Source organism: Podarcis cretensis (assembly GCF_951804945.1).
Source record: "Podarcis cretensis genome assembly, chromosome: 3".
Lineage (NCBI taxonomy): Eukaryota > Metazoa > Chordata > Lepidosauria > Squamata > Lacertidae > Podarcis > Podarcis cretensis.
The window spans coordinates 873,822-893,693 of record NC_137172.1 but is presented as its reverse complement, the minus strand read 5'-3'; the positions used below and the strand labels follow the sequence as shown (position 1 = coordinate 893,693).

Sequence of the window (19,872 nt, the reverse complement as noted above, 5' to 3'; positions counted from 1 at the left end):
GACCCTGCAGATGAGCACAGTGTGCCTTCCCTTCGGACAGAAAGACACTCTGGACTTGTCAGCAGCGTTGTGCCGTGCCAGAGATGCAGCCCTTTGCCACAGCCCTGCTCACAAGCCCAGAGTACCTTTCTGCCCAGAGGAGAAGGCACATTGTGCTCATCAGCAGCATTGCGCTGGAGGGCTGGCTCTGTGGCATGACTGCGCTGATGAACCCAGAGTGCCGGTGCTCCATATGGCGTCGCACACGTGTGACAACACTGATGAGCAGGATGCCACTGTCCAAAAAGGGAAGAGACACCCAGAGAAGTAGAACAGCGCATTGTGTTGCTGACACTTACAGATCATCTTCTTTGGCGATCCCTCGTAGCCAAGTAAGATTGTCTTCCATGAACACCGTCTTCACAGTGAGTCCGTAAGTGACTATAGAGGCCAGTTCTGGATCCACATGTCCTTCCACAGTGGGGACATTGGTTTCTGGGCGGGAGTTAATCACGGTGTGGATTTGCCAAGCATGCCTTCCTCTTAGCACATTTCTCCCTTGCGTCCTGAGTTTGAGTGTCTTCTAAGTCCATGGTACCTTTGGTAAAGGCTGTTCTCCAATTGGAGCACTCGCAGGCCAGTATTTCCCAGTTGTCAATGGTTATACTACATTTTTTTAAAAAAATTGCCTTGAGACTGTCTTTAAACCTCTTTTGTTGACCACCAGCATTACACTTTCCATTTTAAGTTCGGAATCTACCCGCCTTTCTGAAAGCTGACCTAACAGAGATTTGCCACTGGACCTGCAAGCCTGTGAGCCAATCGAGAGCAAGATCAGTTGGGAGCATGAAAGGCAGAGGAATCCTTCTGCCATGGCAGTAGAGGAGGAGGGCCCAATCCCTGAGATCCGGCGTTGATCATTTCCAGGAGGCCATGGGCTTTGCCTGCCAAAGCACAGAGCCTTCAGCAGAGCCGCAGCTTTGGTAGCTACAGATTCCCATCAGGTAAGCGGAGTGGTGCTGGACCAGTTCAGAGGCACCGGTGGTGGGAATGTGGATGACCTCTACAGTTAAAGTGTTGCCAGAGCAGACCAAACTGCAGAGCAGGCTGTGTTGTACAGGGCGATTCTGATAGTCTGTGGGCTTCTTCCTTCGCAGGTCAGACCCGTGTAGCTGCATGTCTGCCGCTGTGTGAGCTGCCTTGGGGACCTGTGGGTCAAAAGACACGATAGGAATATAAAGAAAGTGATCCTTGACCTTGAATGTGCCCAGGGCTCATCTTTAAAAGCACTTTTTAAAAGACAGTAGTATTTTTAAAAGACAAGTCATCTGTTCACGGCAATAGAAGAAAAGCATGGATATTTTTAATATTCGAAATCCCTTTAAAAGGCTGTAAGTTAATGTGTTCCTCTCTGATAGTCTCTTGTTCTGTAAATTCAGTACACCAGACTCAGAGGTCAGGCACAAGGCAACCCACCTAGTTCTCATGGCTCTCTTAGCAAGACCACTGCGGAGGTGTTTCCAAAGAACATCACCGACCTCGGGGTCCGCTTCTCCTTTGGGAAGACCTCTCCCCTCCTGATGGGAAGGAGACCCTGGTTTAGAGGGTCTTCCCACGGCTTATCCCTCTCCTGCCCCCGACTCAGCCCCCCAGGGGACGCCTGTCTGTCCATCCGTCTGCCTGTCTGTCTGTCTGCCTGCCTTCCCCAGAGGCTCCACCGGCTCTTCCTCTGGCCAGAGACCAGATTCTCATCAGAGAGGCTCCATCCAGAGCCCCTTCTCCTCCCTCAGCCCAGGCCTCTCCAGATCCCTCTTTCTGCTTCTATCTCTCCAAAGGAGCCCTGGCTCACTTGAAGGCCCTCCTTGGGGAAGCTTCGCTTTTCAGGGTTGACATTTTATTATGGTTTTAAATGGGCTGGAAGCCGCCCAGAGTGGCTGGGGGAAGCCAGTCAGATGGGAGGGATATAAATGATTTAAGAATTATTATTATTATTATTATTATTATTATTATTATTATTATTATTATCACTTTCCCTTATCAGAAATTGCTCCTTTTATTTTCCCTCCCAAAGTGATGGCTCCGCCCCCCTCTGGCTGGCTGGGGAGCCAATCAGAGAGAGGCTCCAGCCCCCTGGTGGCATTCCAGAGGATCTACATCCCTGACTCTGGTCTGGCTCTGCTGTCAATCATAGCATCCCTCGGACAAGGGCTGCTGCGACTGATATATGTGCAAACCAGCTAGAGCTCCAGGACAGAGGGAGGCATGTTTTCTCAAAAGTTCCTCCCCAAATCACAGTGGCAGAAGAGGATGCCAGAAGCAGAAGGCAGCTTTCAGCCCAGCAGAATCCAACCTCAGCTGCCCACGCTCAGGGGAAGAGGTGCCCATGCCCACTTGCTAATTTCTGCTTGCCAAGCTCCAAATACAGAGCAAGGAAGCTGTGCTTATAATGATTATTCATTATTGTATCTAATTTCAATTATAAATATGCAGCTATTAGTGGTCAAGAGGAAAGTGTGGGGAGACCCAAGAAGTGGGGAATGGGAGCTCCAAAAGGAACAGAGAAATCCCCTAATTTGGGGCATGGGCGCATGGCTGCCACAGGTTCTGTGAGGAAGCCAGAGAGTGGGACAGTGTGGCAGTCATGAAAAAGCAAATCCCAGGCTAGGGATTGTTTGGAAAGGAATTGAAAATTAAACTGCCAATATCATGCCATTATAGACATCTGTGGTGCTATTGCATTTGGAATATCGTGTCGTTCTGGTCTCCTCACCTCAAAGAGGATATTGTAGAGCTGGACAAAGTCCAGAAAAGGGCCACCAAAATGATCAAGGGGATGGAGACAGTGATTCCCCTGTGAAGGAAGGCGGCAGGGTTTGGGACTTTTTAGTCTAGAGAAAAGGCAAGTAAGAGGCGACACAGAGGTTTATAAAATTATGCATGGCGTGGGAAAAGTTGATGAAGGAAAGCTTTCCTCCCTCTCTCATGACACCAGAACCTGCAGACATCCAGTGAAGCTGAACGTTGGAAGACTCAGAACAGATAGAAGAAAACGCTTATTCAGTGAGCCAGTGTGGTGTAGTGGTTAAGAGCGGTAGATTCGTAATCTGGGGAACCGGGTTCATGTATCCGCTCCTCCACCTGCAGCTGCTGGGTGACCTTGGGCCAGTCACACTTCTCTGAAGTCTCTCAGCCTCACTCACCCCACAGAGTGTTTGTTGTGGGGCAAGAAGGGAAAGGAGAATGTTAGCTGCTTTGAGACTCCTTTGGGTAGATAAAGCGGGATATGAAATCCAAACTGCTCCTCCTCCTCTTATTCACACGGTACATAGTTAAACTATGGAGAATGTTCCTGCAAGAGGCAGGGATGGCCACCAGTTGGGATGGCTCTAAAAGAGGACTGGACAAAGTAATGGCAGTTGTTGTTGTTTAGTTGTTTAGTCGTTTAGTGGTGTCCGCCTCTTTGTGCCCCCCTGGACCAGAGCATGCCAGGCCCTCCTGTCTTCCACTGCCTCCCGCAGTTTGGTCAAACTCGAGAACACTGTCCCACCATCTCGTCCTCTGTCGCCCCCTTCTCCTTGTGCCCTCCATCTTTCCCAACACCAGTGTCTTTTCCAGGGAGTCTTCTCTTCTCCTGAGGTGGCCAAAGTCTTGGAGCCTCAGCTTCAGGATCTGGCCTTCCAGTGAGCACTCCGTAATGGCGGAGGAGAGGGCTGTTGATGGCTGTGCTGGAAACCACTGGAGAGTGAAAGTGGCCTCGTCCTCGAATCCTCCTGTCGACTTTCCCTGGGGGGCTTCTGGTTGGTCACTGGGAGGATGCTGGACAATATGCAGAGATTGGGCCTGATCCAGTAGCTGGGCTGTCCTGACGGAACCTCCAGGTCCGGAGGCAGTCTATCTGCAGGCGCAGCTTGCGCGGGGTTATTTGGCGACGGCGAGGACGGGATGCTGCGTGAGATGGTTGCTACGACAGGCGGCCCCTGAAGTCCAAAACCTCGGGGCCCCCCCGGCCTGGCCTGGAGGCCCGCCCCGAAACAAAGCGGCCTGCCAGGCTTGGCCCGGGTCCCCGGAGCGAGCAGGCCCCGTCGCCATGGCGACGCCAGGATGGAGGCGGCCGCGCCCTGGTCCCTCGGCCCCGCCCCTCGCGGGGAGCCGGCGGCGCGGCGATTGGCCCGGGCGGCGAGTGGCGGGCGGGCGGGCGCGAGCTGGCCCCGCCCCCTGGCTGGCGCGCGCGCGGCGAGGGAAGCAGGTGAGGCGGCGGCGGCGGCGGCGGCGGACGGGGAGGAGGGCGACGCCGAGGAGAGCCGGTGAGGGGGGAGAACCGGGGGGGGGGCGCCTCCCGCCCGCCTCGTCCGCAGCCCCCCCCCCCGCCGGGCCTCGCCCCCCCGGGCCCCTCGCGGCCGGGCTTTGTGCTGCTCCGGGGGGGGGGGGGGCGGCGGCGGGGCCTTTGTCTGGGGTGGGCGCTGCCCCGGCCCGGGGGGAGGGAGAGGCGGGTCCGGCCCTTCGGGGGGGGGGGCACGCCGGCGACGCCGCTGACAATGGCCGGGGCTGGGCGCTTTGTGCTGCTCCGGCCGGGCTGGGCGACGGGGAAACTGAGGCACGGCAAGAGCGGAGGGGCGGGGGGAGGCGGCGGCGGCCTGGCTCTCTCCCTGCAGGCGGTGGCTCTCTTGGAGGGCGGGGAGGCGCAAGACCCGGGCAGGGCCCTTCGACACCCCCCCCCAAAGCATGGGGCTGGGGGTGTCACAGACTCCGGGGGCCACCTGGGGCCGACCAGCATCTTGGACTCCGAGATGGAGATCTGAGCAGCAGAGGCATCCCCTGCCCCCCCTCCCGGGGGCTTGCCCCACCGCCTTGCCCCATTGCAGCGGCCCAAAAGTTGCCTCCCCCCCCCCCGTAGGCCCCTGATGGACCCACCCAGCATCCCCACCAGAGCCGAGTCAGGAGTAATCTCCTCGGAGCAAGGATTATGGACTGATGGAGGAGTCACGCCAGTTCACCCCATCCGCCTGGTCCCCACCCAGACACTCAGTCTGCCTGCCCCACCCCGCCCCACAGAAGGGGGATCAATGGCACGCACAGCTGCCGCTGCTGCCACCGCTGCCACTGCTGCCTGTGTCATACCTGCCTCCTTTTAACGGGAGGAACAATCAGAGTCTTGCTGCCGCTCCCTTGGCGGGGGGGGGGGGCACGGCCTGCGTGTTGGTGGTGGTGTGATATTGATTACTCTGAAGATGTTGGTGTCTCAACAGAAAGCACCACCCTCTTCCTATGATTTGCTTTCTCTGGACCACAGGCTCCCCTCCTGCCTGGGGCTGGGCTGGGGGGGGGCACTTCCGCACTTTGCGGTTGGTGCAGCTTTGTTTTGTGTTGGATTGGTTCGCGTCCAGAAGGCACCCCAGGCTTGCAAAGGCTGACCCTGCCCCTGTGGCAGAGGGACGTTTGCAGGGGTGCATCTTGCGCCCCCATCTCCTTGCTGGCCATGAGCCGTTGCCTGTATTCCTGTGAACTGCAAGTAGCTTCTGTCTGGCCTGAGGAGGAGGATATCGGCAGCTGCAGAAGGAGGAACCACGGAATTTGGTGGGATTTGTTTCCTTGCAAGTCCACTGGATGCTGTGAAGTCTGATGCTGGCATCCATGTGTGCCAGGGGGGGCGGGGCAGATGCCCCATTGTACCCTTCCTCAGTTTCCCCCTGTGGGAGTGAGCCTATGGGGAGCATGCAGGCAGTGGGCTGCAAAGCAGGGGAGAGATGCCTCATAGTTCTGACACCTTGTCTTAACCTCTGGCTGCTTCATCGAAGAAAAAGCTGTAGGCAGATTCTGCTGTTTTTTGTTCTGGTTTATTATTATTATTATTATTTCTTAGTAGTTAGAGATTTGATTGAAGTAAAGCAAGCAAATGAATGCAATGGAAATAACAGAAGTACAAAAAGCCTCACGGTAAATCCGGGAGAGACTTAAAATTAGGTTGGCAAAGTACTTGAAGACCATTAGGAAAGCCAAATTTCAGGTAGTGTTGTGGAGGGGTGTCCGAGCTGTCTGCATTTGTTGAGCTATAAGATAAAAACCCACCAAGCAGCACCGAATCTGGGTCCTCTGAGCCTTTGGCAACGCATAATTTATGAGTTAATTTTTCGGCTAATGCTAAATGCCATGTGGCTTTTGTCAGAAAAAAACCCAGTGTGTCTATTTCCCACCCATGCTTTGAAGCTTGCGAATGATGCTCGGGAATTGGAAACACTTTTCTGTGCCGCTCGGAATCCATCCAAGGTATAGGCGACAGTGCCGCCTCTACCCAGCTTTCTCTCCTGTAGGGCTGGCCAAAGGACCATCCCATCATAAGGGTCTGAAGAAGGTCAGAAGGTCTGCTGGGAAGCGGTGTCCCTGTTGGCACCCCAGCCCAGGGCTCTGCTGGGGGTCCTGGCCCTGCCTCCGTGTTGCTTGGCGATGGGACTGGGACAGTAGCTGCCTGTCAGAAGCAAACAAAACCTTGAGTCAGGTTGGCCTGTGCTGGGGGAGGGGTGCAGGAGCAGCAAACAATGGCTGATTGGCCGCCAGCTTCCACACTCTGGGGAAAATACAATGCTTCTCTGTGTGGAAGGCCCCCTGCAAAATAAACGCAGGCCAGGGAGCCCCCCCCCCCCCCCGCAGTAGCAGTGCAAAAGGCTGAAGACAGGAGGGGTGTGGAGAAGCCTTTTTCTGGTGGGAAGCAGTGCTCGAGATTTGCCAGGCGCGCTTTGCTACCGACGTGGGTCCAGTTGCGACTAAGTGGAGATTTCTGGGCATCAGGTTGGCGACCACAGTTTAAAAACCTCTGCCTTAGTCCATAGTTATTTCCATTTCCACTGTGAGTGTGTTTCTTCTTCTTGCATACTGAGACAAGTGCATTGTTGTAAGAACAAGCTGCAGTCAAGCAATGTAGTTGAGGTCATAGAATTGTAGAATTGTAGCACTGGAGATGGACCCCACGGGTCGTCTAGTCCAACCCCCTAGCAAACAGACTCAGGGGCTGCGCTCTGAGGCCGCCCTCCCTGATAGATGGGGATGGAATGAACATTTGCTTCCTGCTGGGACTCGAGAGCCCAACCTCTCGCCCAGGGATCTTGAATCTGCCCAAGTATTGCTTATTGCTTGTAACAAGCAATTACTTTGTGCATTCTGCGGCCTTTAAGACAAAGGCTGTCCATGACGGTCAGCGGTCTGGTTGGATGGTAGAGGGGAGGCTGCCGTGAGCCAGTGTCCTAAACTTCTATGCCCTGCCTCTTTGCAACCAGGATGTGGCGTCAGCGTCTGCTCGCTTTTGCCTGCACTTCTACCTTCTGACTTCCCTTAGATGTTCCTGGGAATGCTAGGCAGATGCCGGCTAAGGAGGGCTGAGAATGCCTTTCCCTGGTGAAGCTTTAACACGCCATTGACTTAGTTTCGCCCCCATTGTTTTATAGCTGCCATCGCCAACCTGTGCCTTCCAGATGATTTGTGCTGCTGCTCCCGGGGGCTGATGGGAGTTGGAGTCCAAGCGTCTGGTTCCTCGTCATACTGGGGAAAAGTGACAAGTGGGGTGCTGCAGGGTTCTGTCCTGGGCCCGTTGTTGTTCAAGGTCTTTATAAATGACTTGCATGAAGGAATTGTGGGGGTGCTCATCCAATTTGCAGATGACACCAAACTGGGAGTGGTAGCTAATGCCGCAGAAAGCAGAATCAGAATTCAAAATGACCTTATCAGATAGAAGAACTGGGCCCAAACTAACAAAATGAACTTAAAGAGGGACAAATGTCAGGTTCTCTGCACTGAGGAAGGCAGAACCAGCTGCACTGGGACACTTGGCTCATTAGTAGGACGCTTGAAAAGGATCTTGGGGTCTTAGCAGACCCCAAGCTTAACGCAAGCCAAGCTTGTGATGATGATGATTTTTTATTTAATTTATATACCGCCCTATATTTCTTATACCCTGCCTACCTGACTGTGTTGCCCCAGCCACTCTGGGCAGCTTCCAACAAAAATACAGGAAAAAACAACATCAAACATTAAAAGCTCCCCAAAACAGAACTTCCTTCAGATGTTTGCAAAAAATGATATAGCTGTTCAATTCGTTGACATTTTCCAGGAGGGTGTTCTGCAGGGTGGGTGAGACTATCGAAAAGTCCTTCTGCCTGGTTACTTCTTGCAGTGAGAGAACCACAATAAGGTCCTGGGAGTTGGACTTTAGTGTCCAGGCTGAATGATGGGGGTGGAAACGCTCTTCAGCAAAAAAAAGAAAGGAAAAGCTAATGCTATTCCAGGCTGCATCAACAGAAGTCTCGTGTCCAGATCATGGAAAGTAATATTCCCACTCTATTCTGCCTTGGTCAAGCCACACCTGGAATACTGTGTCCAGTTCTGGGTGCTGTAATTTCAAAAAGTTGTTGACAAGTTGGAACGTATGCAGAGGAGGGTGACCAAGAAGATCAAGCCTTATGGGGAATGATTGAAGGAGCCCGGAAAAAAAGACTGAGAGAAGATATGAGAGCCATCTTCAGATATCTCAAAAGGCTATCACATGGAAGAGGGAACAAGCTTTTTTTTTCTAGTTCCAGAGGGTAGAATCAATGGATTCAAGTTCCAAGAAAGGAGATTCTGACTCAACATCAGGAAGAACTGTTGGACAGTGGAATGGACTCCTTTGGGAGGTGGTGGACTCTCCTTCACTGGAGATTTTAAAGCAGAGGTTGGCTGGCCAAGTTGGCAAAGACTGCCTTGTGGGACCATCATCAGCACATCAGATGGTTTTAATGTATCCTGTTTTTGCCTCTTTTCTCAGTATAAAAATAGAGAGCTGCCAGAGGTTGATTTTTAGACTGTTTATCTGCTTGGAAGTGCAACATGCTCCTTTGATCATTCTATTCCTCTACAGTTCTTCAATTTTCAAAGCATAATGAAATACGGATGGTTGAAAAAAACCTGCATCAGTGTGGGGAGCAAATGAAAAGTGTGGCATCTTTGAGAATTTCTGTTTTGTTGTACTTTGGTGCATTGCTTGTGAGCACTTGGGGCTGAGAAGGGCGTGTGTCTTCTTCCACTTTCTGCAGGGTGTGTGCATGTGCTACACTGGAAGGTCTGAGCTCTGGGCTGTGAGCGTAGCATTTAGCCTTACAGGTTGGAATTGGCCAAAGAGGTTGGGAAAGGTGGGCTGATCCCTCTTCTCCCTTGAGCCTGATGCCCTTGGAGCTTTCCTTAAGTGTGAGAGCTGCTACCTTGGTGCAAGGATGGGACTAGGTCCTCTTTGGGGCACTTGGAGCCTGTTGATGCTCCTGAGGATTTGATACTACTGAGCTCCTGGTGCATTGATGGGTCATTGGTCCAGGTGCCACCTGTGCAGTATCAGGGTCTTCTGAGGCTCCCTACTGGAGCCATGGAGGGGGAGGCTCACTGTCATGGTTCTTTGGTCCAGATTCCCCTTGGACTGCGGCTTCCCTTAGTACTAGGAAACAAGGGGCCCAGTGACACCATAGCCTGTTTCCTGCACCACAGCAATGGGTCCAAATGAGAAGAAAGGAGATTATGAGTAAACGTTAGGAAGAACTTTCTGATAGCGGAGCGGATAACTTCAGAAGGTGGTGGACTCTCCTTCCTTGAAGGGTTTGAAACAGAGGCAGGGTGGCCATCTCTCAGGGATTCTGTGATTCCTGCATTTCAGGGGGTTGGACTAGATGACCCTTTGGGGGGGGTCCCTTCAACTCTACAATTCTATGATTCCATGAAGGAGCTCTTTGGCTGGGCAGGGTGTTGGCAGTTGGGGTCTCTCACCCCAGCCCAGGGGCTTGGACTTCAGCCTCTGATGTCTGTAGCTTCCTAATTGCCAGGTGAGTCAGGTGTGTCCTCAGGTGTGTTCAGACCTTCTCCGTGAGGAGTTGCATCTTGGCTTTTGGGTGAAGCTTGGGTCTGGAGGACCTGCCCAATGGACTGCTGGTCTTCCATATTTGGCTTGAGTGGAGGTCAGGGTGACTGGTGGGGGCTGGAGGCTCTTTGGCCTCCATAGCCCCTCTTTTTGAGGCTATGCCCCCCTCCCTCTTGCCCCGAGGTGGTGGCAACTAGAATATCAAGTGTGGGTGGTCTGGACTCTGGTCCCGAAAGGCACCTTCCCTCCAGTCCAAACAAACCATCCCTGCACATGGATCTGCTGGTGCTCAAGCAGCCCTGTTCTCCTTGAGAAACAGCACCCCCACCCTGCTTCCCAGCTCTCTGGCGTTTGGGGCAGGGGAGCAACTGGGCATTGTGCCTTCGGTGTCGAGTAGGGGTGCTCAGCCACTGATCTGCGGCCCCCCTCTTAATGCCCTGGTCTTCTCTGGCAAGGCCTTTGCCTCATTGACAAATGAATCCAGGGACCTGCAGGTCTTGCTTCAGCTCAGGGTTGGGATTCTGGACTCTGAGTAGCAGCTCCAAGTCATAATCTGAAGTAGCAAAAAATACTGTGTGGGAAAGATCAGTCAATCATTGGAAATACAAAATTCCCACTTTTTATTAAAGTCACAAATAACACTGCGGGAGCTTAAAGACCAACAGATTAATTACGGCATCAGCTTTTGTGGACTGATGCCATCGTAAATTTGCTAGTTTTCAAGGTGCCTCAGCACTGCGGGGAAGGTGGGTGGGAAGAAGGGCAAAGACTCTGTCTATCCAGCCTCTCAGCCAAAGGCTGCCTTTAATTTATTGAAACAATAAGATCATACGAACTCCAGGCCATCATTCCGTTCAGCTTTGTTGTTTTCTTCTGAGACATCTCTTGAAATCAGAAGAATTACCCGCTGAAGGGGTTTTCCTTCTGCTCCTGCCTCTCTCCCTCTCCACAGGTACCAGGGAAAGGTGATCTTCTGCCTGCCCTTCAGACGGACGAGTGAGGCTCCTGTCTCCCTCAATAGGTTTCCATGTTCAGGCCCCCTGGGCACTTTGGACAAGAACTCCCATAACAGCCGTGCTTGCTGGGGCTGGCGGGAATTTGGAGGAAACCTGGTTGACTTCAACACAGTTCCAGGTGACCAGAGCTGGCTTCTGAAGGGGAAAGGGACAGTTTCCCTTGCCGACTGGGAACACGGTGCAAGCAGGAGGCCTCCAGTCAGTGCCAGCTCTTGTCAAGTGGGTCACAGGTAGGGTGAGAGTGGTGGTGTTGAGGGGCTGATTCCACTCCCTTTCCCAACCAAGACACTTCTGTCTGTAGCCCAGTCTGGTGGGTGGGTGGGGGGGCGTCCCCCTTGGAGGTTGGTCTTGAGATTCCCAGCAGGAGGGATCTGTGCTGTCACTTTTCCTGTTGAGGGTGCCACACCCTGGGCTGGGCACCTGAGCTGGCACAGACCCTGATGAGACATAGGCAGCAGCCATAGTTCCATCTAGCCCAGTGTTGTCCACACTGACCAGCAGAGGCTGTTCAGGATTTCAGGCAGAGAATTTCAGGCAGACACTCGGCTAGAGCCGCGAACACTCTTCCTTTGTTGCATGAGAGTGGCTGCTGCTGCTGCTGCAAAGGCCTTTAGCCAGAAGGGTCAGCAGGGAGATGGGGCAAAAGCAAATCTTTTCCTGGAGGGGAGGGATTCTTTGCGTATCTTGGGGGAGGGTATTACCCCTTGCAAGGGGCTAGCGTCTTCTCCTCCAAGATAGGACCATCTTTGCCTTTGGTGCTTCAGCTGACTTGGGTCTCCTCCAACCTTTTTGACGCTGAAGAAGTTGTGATGTTTGGTGGGATATTATCATGCATCCCCCTAAGCTATTCTCCTCCAAGAAAAACACAGGACTTGGGTTCCAGGCTGCTTATCATCTTCATTGTATTTTTCTGGACGCGTTTTTCCAGGTTGTCCAGGTCTTCCTTAAAATGTGGCCCCCAGAATTGCCACAGGCCTGTCCAGGAGAGAGTGGGACTGTTGCTTCCTGTGATCTGGACAACGTTGTGCTCCTGCTAAGGACACTTGAGAAGCTGCATTAGCTTTTCTCTTGCAGCTGAATCACACTGGTGGCCCCAGTCCAGCTTAAGATCCGCTCAACACATGCCCCCCCCCTTGCACATGAGGTGCTGCCAAGTCAGATCTCTCCCATGCATTTGATTTGGCTTTGAACCTAAATGCAGCGCTTCACATTTGTCTCTCGTGCATTTGGCCTTGTTGGTTTTGGGCCAGGAGTCCGTAGTCCAGAGGGAACTCTAAACTGGAAAGAGGGATGCATTGCTCTGGAATCCCAGCTGATTAAATTTTGCCGCCAAGCAAGCAAGCAAAATTAGAGACTTGCTAGCAGACAAGAGTGGCAGAGGCCCAGAGCACCCAGGCGCAGCTCTGAGTCGCTGGCTGTGAGCTCATCCAGGCCGCCGGGATCCTGCTGGGGCTCCTTCAGCATCTCCATCACAGCCTCTCCTCCCTGCTGGGGGGGGGGGGACTTGCGTAACCTCCCCCTTTCTCGTCAGCGGCCTCCTCCTCCTGCGCCACTGTGTCAGCCAAGGTGTGGCTGAAGATGCTGAACTGGTTGTGGCGCAGCGAGAGCGTCCTGAGCATGGAGGCACGGCTGGACCGCCTTGTTGGCCTCTGGCCCAAGTGACACGCAGCTGCAGAAGGAGACGCTCATCTCAGGCTTCCTCAAGTGGGAATGAACCCACCATTCCACTGATCCTCCGTGTCTGATTATTCCTCGTGGTTCCCTCTTGCCCTTGCTTCCAGGGTGGTGAAGGCTATGCCTAAATGGGGGCCGTTGCTTGTCTATGAGTTGCCTCGAGTTTTTATAACTGGCTGGTCAGGTGGCTGGGAAGCCTCCCCCCAAAGTAGAAATGGGAAAGCCTGAAGAAAAATTGGGGGAAGGTTTTTTCCAAAATAAGTGAGGGGGAGGGTAGCAGAAAAAATTGGGGTCATGGTCACATTTCCCCAGTGTTTTCTGGGGCCTTCATATCTCTACCTCAAAGCCTTGGACAGCAACAGAAAAGAGCAGAAGCGTTTTTAGATAGAAAACTCCATGTGCCATGGTCTGAATAATAACAACAATTTTAAAAAAATACCCCATACATTTATAACCCATCACATGACCCAGCAGCCTAGGCATAGATTTGAGGGGAGGAGTTGAGCAGAGGCAGCTCTTGGGGCTACTCTCTGTTCCAGGGTTGGCTGGGTCCCTTTTGCGGGGGGGCGGGTCATGCTTTTGAATGCCAGCTGCTGGAAACCACAGGAGGGGGGGGATGTTGCTCTTGCACTTGAGTCCTGCTTGGGGGCGTCTGGTTGGCCACTGTGAGGGCAGGGGGGTGGGCTTTGGCCTGATCCGGCAGGTGGACAGGCTCCTCTCAGGTTCTCCATGTTCCGTAATGGCTGCTGGAAATGTGCCAATCCTTTAGCCGTTGTGTGCTGTGCCATGCGAGGCGCTTGCCTGCCTCTGGATCCTCGGATGTCTCCGTGTAATGACTCTCGTCTTCAGCAGGCTGTCAGCGCTCCCTGCAAGGACTTCAAAACAAAGAACGGAGGGGGGGGGTGTCTCAGGCACTCCTCCGATGTGTCATTGCTTGGCATCTGCACCAGCCCCCGCTTGCTCATTAAGCTTTCCCCCAGCGTTCCTTGTTAAAAGGGACCTGCTTTCGTCTGTGCTGCAGCAGTGCACCAGGCAGCCTTGGGAAAGAGTTGGGGGTCTTGGCAAGTGGTGGGGGTCCCCAGGCTCTCCACAGGAGGGTCTGCATGTGCCTGTGGCCCCAGGGTGCTCTGTGTCTGATCTTGCTTTCCCTCCTCTGTCTGGGCAGCTGCACCGCCCTGGGTCCTGTGTGGCCTTTTGAGGCAAGACGGAGGGGGGAGCCTCTGTTCCCCCCGCTGGCTGTGTGTCCTGCGGAGGAGTTGGGGGCTGCCGGCAGCCTTGTTGAGAAACTGGTGGGAGGTGATTTCCTGCAGGAACACAATTCATGGACACCCTAATCCCAGAGGGGCCCTAAAAGCAACTTTAGGGTCTATGTGACCCAGTTTGGGAGGCACAACTGAAAGTGAGTATTTTGTTGTTGTGTATATGACGCTGTGGGTTAAAGCCTCAGCGCCTAGGACTTGCCAATCGAAAGGTCGGCGGTTCGAATCCCTGCGGCGGGGTGCGCTCCCACTGCTCGGTCCCAGCGCCTGCCAACCTAGCAGTTCGAAAGCACCTCCGGGTGCAAGTAGATAAATAGGGACCGCTTACCAGCGGGAAGGTAAATGGCATTTCCGTGTGCGGCTCTGGCTCGCCAGAGCAGCGATGTCACGCTGGCCACGTGACCCGGAAGTGTCTCCAGACAGCGCTGGCCCCTGGCCTCTTGAGTGAGATGGGCGCACAACCCCAGAGTCTGTCAAGACTGGCCCGTACGGGCAGGGGTACCTTTACCTTTACCTTAGTGTTCCTCAATGTTATCAGGGAACTCTGAAAGCAGGTGGTCCTTAAGAGTCATTTGGAAGCAATCCCGCTTAATATATTTCACAAATCCCAAAATTTGAGAGTCAGTAGCACAGATGTTGTAAAGGTGTGGGGATCTCTTGTGGAGCATCCGCATTGAAGAACATAACAGTGGTTAGCCACACCCAGCGTTTGAAACTTGCCAGTTGCATTTTGCACCTGGATATCGGTCCCTTGCAACGGTGCCATTATGGTGTCCGACATCTCCACTACCTGGAGGTGCCTGCCTGGGGATCCCTGGATCTTGCCTGTTTTCACACTAGCAGTGCATTTTATCTGCACAATCAGAATGAATTTCAGGAACTAAGAAGACGTTTTGAAAACTAGAAGCTTCAAGCCGCCTGGCCCCCAAATGGCAGCTATCTGAGCTTCTAATGCTGCCCATAAAGGTCCCCCATGACAGTTCAGGGCTCCAAAAATGTTGGTCTGCCACTGGTTGGGGGACATCTTTGCCCCATGTGTCTAGTATGCACGCCTGCTAGGCCCTTGCCGGTTCTGGTGGGGCTGCAGCTGACGGGAGGATGGAAAGGGCTGCCTCAGCGCTGCACAGCCTGAAGGAGGGGGCCTGGGTCTGCTTTGCCCGCCCTCTGAGCATTGTGCTCAGCACCCTCCGTGACTTTGCAAAGTCTCCTCCCCTTTCCCTCCTTCCTCCTGGAGCCCCTAAAGATCCTGCTTGGATGTGAAGAGCCAGCTCAGGGGCACAGGAGTTTGAAATATTGGCTTGAGTGTGTGCTCCTTGCAGGGTGGGTGCAGCGGGTCATGGGGAGGGGGCTTGAACAATGGGGATGGGACAAAGCCAGTGGCTGTTCTACTCTCCCAGGACACAAAGGCTTCTTTCTCTCTGTGTTTGTGTGTGTGTGTGTGTGTGTGTGTGTGTGTGTGTGAAGGGGCTCTCACTCTCTCCCAGTTGTTTCCTGGGGAGGACAATGGCCAGCATTTACCCATCCCAGTAAAAATATTAGTAATAATAATAATTAATAATTGATTATTTATACCCCGCCCATCTGGTTTGGTTTCCCCAGCCACTCTGGGCGGCTTCCTACAGAACACTAAAATACAATAACCTATTAAACATTAAAAGCTTCCCTAAACAGGGCTGCCTTCAGATGTCTTCTAAAAGTTGGGTAGTTATTTTTCTCCTTGACATCTGGTGGGAGGGCATTCCACAGGGTGGGTGCCACTACCGAGAAGGCCCTCAGAGCTGGACCCAGGTGTCCGGGATGGACGATGCGGGTGGACACACTCCTTCAGGTATACAGGACTGAGGCCGTTTAGGGCTTTCAAGGTCAGCCCCAACACTTTGAATTGTGCTCGGAAACATACTGGGAGCCAGTGTAGGTCTTTCAAGACCAGTGTTATGTGGTTTCGGTGGCCGCTCCCAGTCACCAGTCTGGCTGCTGCATTCTGGATTAGTTGTAGTGGCAGATGGTGTTCTGTGTCACCTGGGTGCTGAAGGAGCCCTGAGCCCTGGGACCCCCCCCTGCAAACTCCTGGCAGTGAGAGGAAGGATTCTGCAGGTGGAGGGTGCTGAGGAGTTATGCAGTGGTGGGAATGGAAGGAAAGGAAGGACATGGATTGTGGGTGTTCAGAGCAAGGAGAAGGAGGCAGCCAAGCCGTTTGCGAATCTGTGGGTCACCACAGCACCTTGCATTTGGTTCCCAGGAATGTGGGCCCTGGAGAATCTTCTGATTTCAGGAACAGAGAAGCTGGCTTATGTGGCATGCCAGACCTTTTTATAACATTAAATTGTTCTCAGTGTGTTGTAATTGTTGTCACCTGCCCAGGGACCTTGGGGTGAAGGTTGCTTCCTGCTGCTGCTGCTGCTGCTGCTGCTATTTACAGTGGTACCTCAGGTTAAGAACTTAATTCGTTCTGGAGGTCCATTCTTAACAGGAAACTGTTCTTAATCTGAGGTACCACTTTAGCTAATGGGGCCTCCTGCTGCCGCAGCGCGATTTCTGTTCTCATCCTGAAGCAAAGTTCTTAACCCGAGGTACTATTTCTGGGTTAGCGGAGTCTGTAACCTGAAGCATCTGTAACCCGAAGCGTCTGTAACCCGAGGTACCACTGTATTATTATTTCTTAGGCTGCCTGCCAGGTCCCCAGGAAGTGAAGGGGTCACCCTTCAAACAGAAGGCTGGCCAGAAGGGTGTGGCGGATGTAGACTTGGCGGCCTCTTGGGTCTGAGAGGCTGCAGGGCCTAGCCAGGGAAGCTGTGCTGCTCAACAGGGTGGCATCCTGCTCTGCAGGGGTGGGATCCTTCCCTGAGAGCTGCCTTACGCCTTAGCTGGGGGTGTTTCTTGCACTTGGAGCTCAGTGGCCTCTGTGCAGAGGGTGGTCCGCTCTTTCCCCACTGACTGACACTGCTGCGTGCTCAGCTGCTGCAAGGGGGGAGAGGGGGCTGGCCTCAGGTTTTTTTTTTGGGGGGGGACAGTCAGGTCCACAGCTGCTGGCTGCAGTTGCTCTATGGGCCACACTGACTTGTTTTCTCCATGTCTCCTCATATGGTCAGGTTGCCATTTTCCAAAAAGTGAAAATTCAGACACAAAAGTTGCTAACGGTTTTGAGCTATTTTTTAAGGAAAATTGGCAAAAAAATGACACTACTGACATGGGCTGCCATACGTCCGGATTTTCCTGGACATTTTGCCAATTTCTGCTGGGACACAGCTTCCGACTGCAGTATTCCAGGTATATTGGGGAAATTCTGGGTGTATGGCAACCCTGTGACCTCTGGAGAAGCAGCACCAAATTGTCCTGGCCCACGCAAGCCCCTTCCTGGGTGGGCAGGGCAGGGTTCTCTGAGGTTTTACATCCATCAAGTGATAAATACAATTTGTTAAATAAATTAGCAAAACCAGCAAGCCCCTTCTGTGAGCTGCTGGGCCTCTCATCTTAGTGAGTGGGGTGGGAAAGTTGAGCTGCAGAATCTTTTGCCCCTCAGTCCACTGTGAGAGAGGTGGTCTCACTCGGAGACTGTGGCTTTGATGCTCCTGCTGGACCCGTCTGGACCCATTTTCTGTGCAGGTCCCTTTCCTGCTTGTGTCCACACTGGTCATGGGCCTATTAGCTTTGAGTTGTCTCCAATTCTGCTTTGACAACTGCGTGAACAATCTGTGGGTGCCTTTGAGCTTCCTAAATCTTTGAAAACCAAATGCTGGTTGACTTCTTCAACACACCTCATCCTGCATACAGATTGTGGCGGGCGGGTCTGCTGGCCTTGTGCGGTGCCTGCCCCATTCCATGTGTTCCTGTAGAGTATTCTGTGTCTGCCTGGTGCTCTCCCCACACTGCGCAAGAGTTGGAAGGGACCAACCCCCAAGGATAATCTAGTCCAACACCCTGCAGTGCAGGAATCTCAGCTAAAGAGGGGGCAGTGGAGGTGCTCCTTTGTGGGGAGCAAGAGTGCCCTGCCAATGCCCTGCCCTGGTGTTCAGGGCTCCCATTTCCCCTCCACTGCTAAGAGAGAGGGGGCCGCATTGCATAGCTACATGATGAGATGGGGTGTCTATGGGCCACAGCAACCCTCCCTCCCCAAGATTCAGGTCTGCTCTGATACTGCACCTGAGTACCCAGTCCCGAGGTCTCAGTCCTACAGACCCAGCTGGTTTCCTCATTCCCCATCAAGGCACGAGCAGCTGCAGACCTGAGGGCTGGCTGGTGGGGCAGGTAATGTCAGCCCATGGCCTTGTCCCCAGTTGACTGTGCCTCGGGCCCTATACCTAGCCTGCCAGTTCCAAGCTGTGGGAGATCCTGGTGCAACAAGCCCAGAGGGGGATGTCTGCTTCTCCCTCCTGCAAGCATCAGGCAAGGCTTGCTCTCCCAAGGCCCTCTGCTTCTCTGCAATTGCAGCTTCAGAGTAGACCCTATTTGCAACCCTGCAGCCATCCAAGGGAACGTGCCTCCCTCTCCTCCAGGTTTTGGGTCCAGCTCCAGCTTGTGGAAATGCAGGTTTTGTTTGATTCCCGGAGACCCCTCCCTCCTCCCCCTTTTCTTTCGATCCCCGCCTCTCTCACACAATAGGAGCTGATGGTCTGTCTGGGAGCCTCTGAGCCCGCAGCTGTCAGGTCTGACTGCGCAGATTTCATGGCAAATGGGAGCTTCTGATGCTGATGGAGGGGCTGGGTTTGCCGCCAAGGGAGGCCGTGTTCAGGGGGCCTCTTTTATGCAGCGGGATGCCAGGGAGGCAGAGGAGGTGGCTGAGTGGCTGCAAAAGGAAGGGCTTTCCAGGGGAGGGGAGCAGAGACACCCTTTGCTGTGCCAGTCTTGGTGTTGCTGTTTTTTAAATATATTTTTCTTCCAGCTGCCAAAGAGGAATGGAGGATGTTTGCAGATATGTGGGGGTGGGGAGAGGACCAGGCAGCTGCAGCATCTTAGGGGCATATTGTCGGTAGGATGGCAGAGCTGCCAGGAGCAGCCGAGAAGGAGGCAGAGGTTCTGGCAGTCAAGAAGGGCTCCTCAGAGCAAAGGCCTAGCCAAGTCCAGCCGCCTCTTCTGACAGCAAACAACCAGATTCTCCCTGAACCTCCATGGCAGCTCAGATGGTTTCTGGGCCATCAGAAGAGCCCTGCAGCAGCAGCAGGATCAGGCCAAAGGGGGACCATCTAGTCCAGCTCCTTTTCCCACAGGGACTGACCCAGTGCCCATAAGCAGGACCTGAGTGCAGCAGCCATTCCCCACCCCACCCCCCACATCACTTCCATCAACTGGTGTTTGGAGGCAATGGCTGCCTCAGACAGTGGAGGGGAGAGCACAGCTGTTGTGGCAAGTAGCCACTGAGAGCCATCCTTCCCAGTGTTAGAAACTCAAATATATATGCAAGGCTCCAAATGGCTCCTTAAACCAGGGTGTGTTTCTCGTGTGTGGATCCCCAAACAGGCACCTCCAGATGGGGGAGACATCAGACGCCACCCTGGCGCCTGGGCATCTTCACTTGGTTGCAAGTGGTCGACAGCCGGGGGCAAAAAGCCCCTGGAACCTGGTGAATTTCAAACGCTGATCCATCTGCAAGCCGTGCACCAGTTTTGTTCCCACAGGGCCTCATGTTCCTCATCCCCACCAGCCATAATTCCCTCAGAGGACGGATGCAGGGCCAGCCCAAGACATTGTGCTGCCTGAGGCAGAGTAGCACCTGCTGCCCCCATCCCTCCCCTGGTCAGGGCACTCATAGCCTGCAGCCAAATTATTTTGGTGCCCACGTCTGCCTCCCTCCCTCCCTCCTTCCATCTCTGTTGATAATCGGAAGTAACAATAGGCTGCCTTTTGAGGGCACTTAAAAGCAGCTGCCAGAGGCGGTTGCCTCACTTTCTCTCCTGGTAGGACCGGCCACAGGGTAAGTGGGCCACAAGAAAGGCCTCGGAGGCTGAGCCACATTCTCAGAGAAGGTGCGGAGGTGCCCTCGTCCTGGACGATGGGTGGAATTCCATGAAGTGCTAAGGCAATTGTTCCGTCAGCAAAAGCACTTCTGTTTTCCACCAGGCAGAACGACCTCTCTTCCCCC

The 19,872-nt window shown here is 53.7% G+C and overlaps 1 protein-coding gene and 1 long non-coding RNA gene across 3 annotated transcripts in view; one reads left to right on the top strand and one right to left on the bottom strand.

The window, feature by feature from the left end:
• The window catches only part of LOC307212024, a 448,212-nt gene that overhangs the window by 381,919 nt on the left and 46,421 nt on the right, over positions 1–19,872 (bottom strand). The window lies entirely within an intron of this gene.
• DPYSL5 (dihydropyrimidinase like 5) overlaps positions 4,225–19,872 on the top strand; it is a 36,574-nt gene continuing 20,926 nt past the window's right edge. For both annotated transcript variants that reach the window (XM_079968746.1, XM_079968745.1), the window contains exon 1: positions 4,225–4,283. The gene's annotated coding sequence lies outside the window, so the exon portion shown is untranslated. The remainder of the gene's footprint in view (positions 4,284–19,872) is intronic.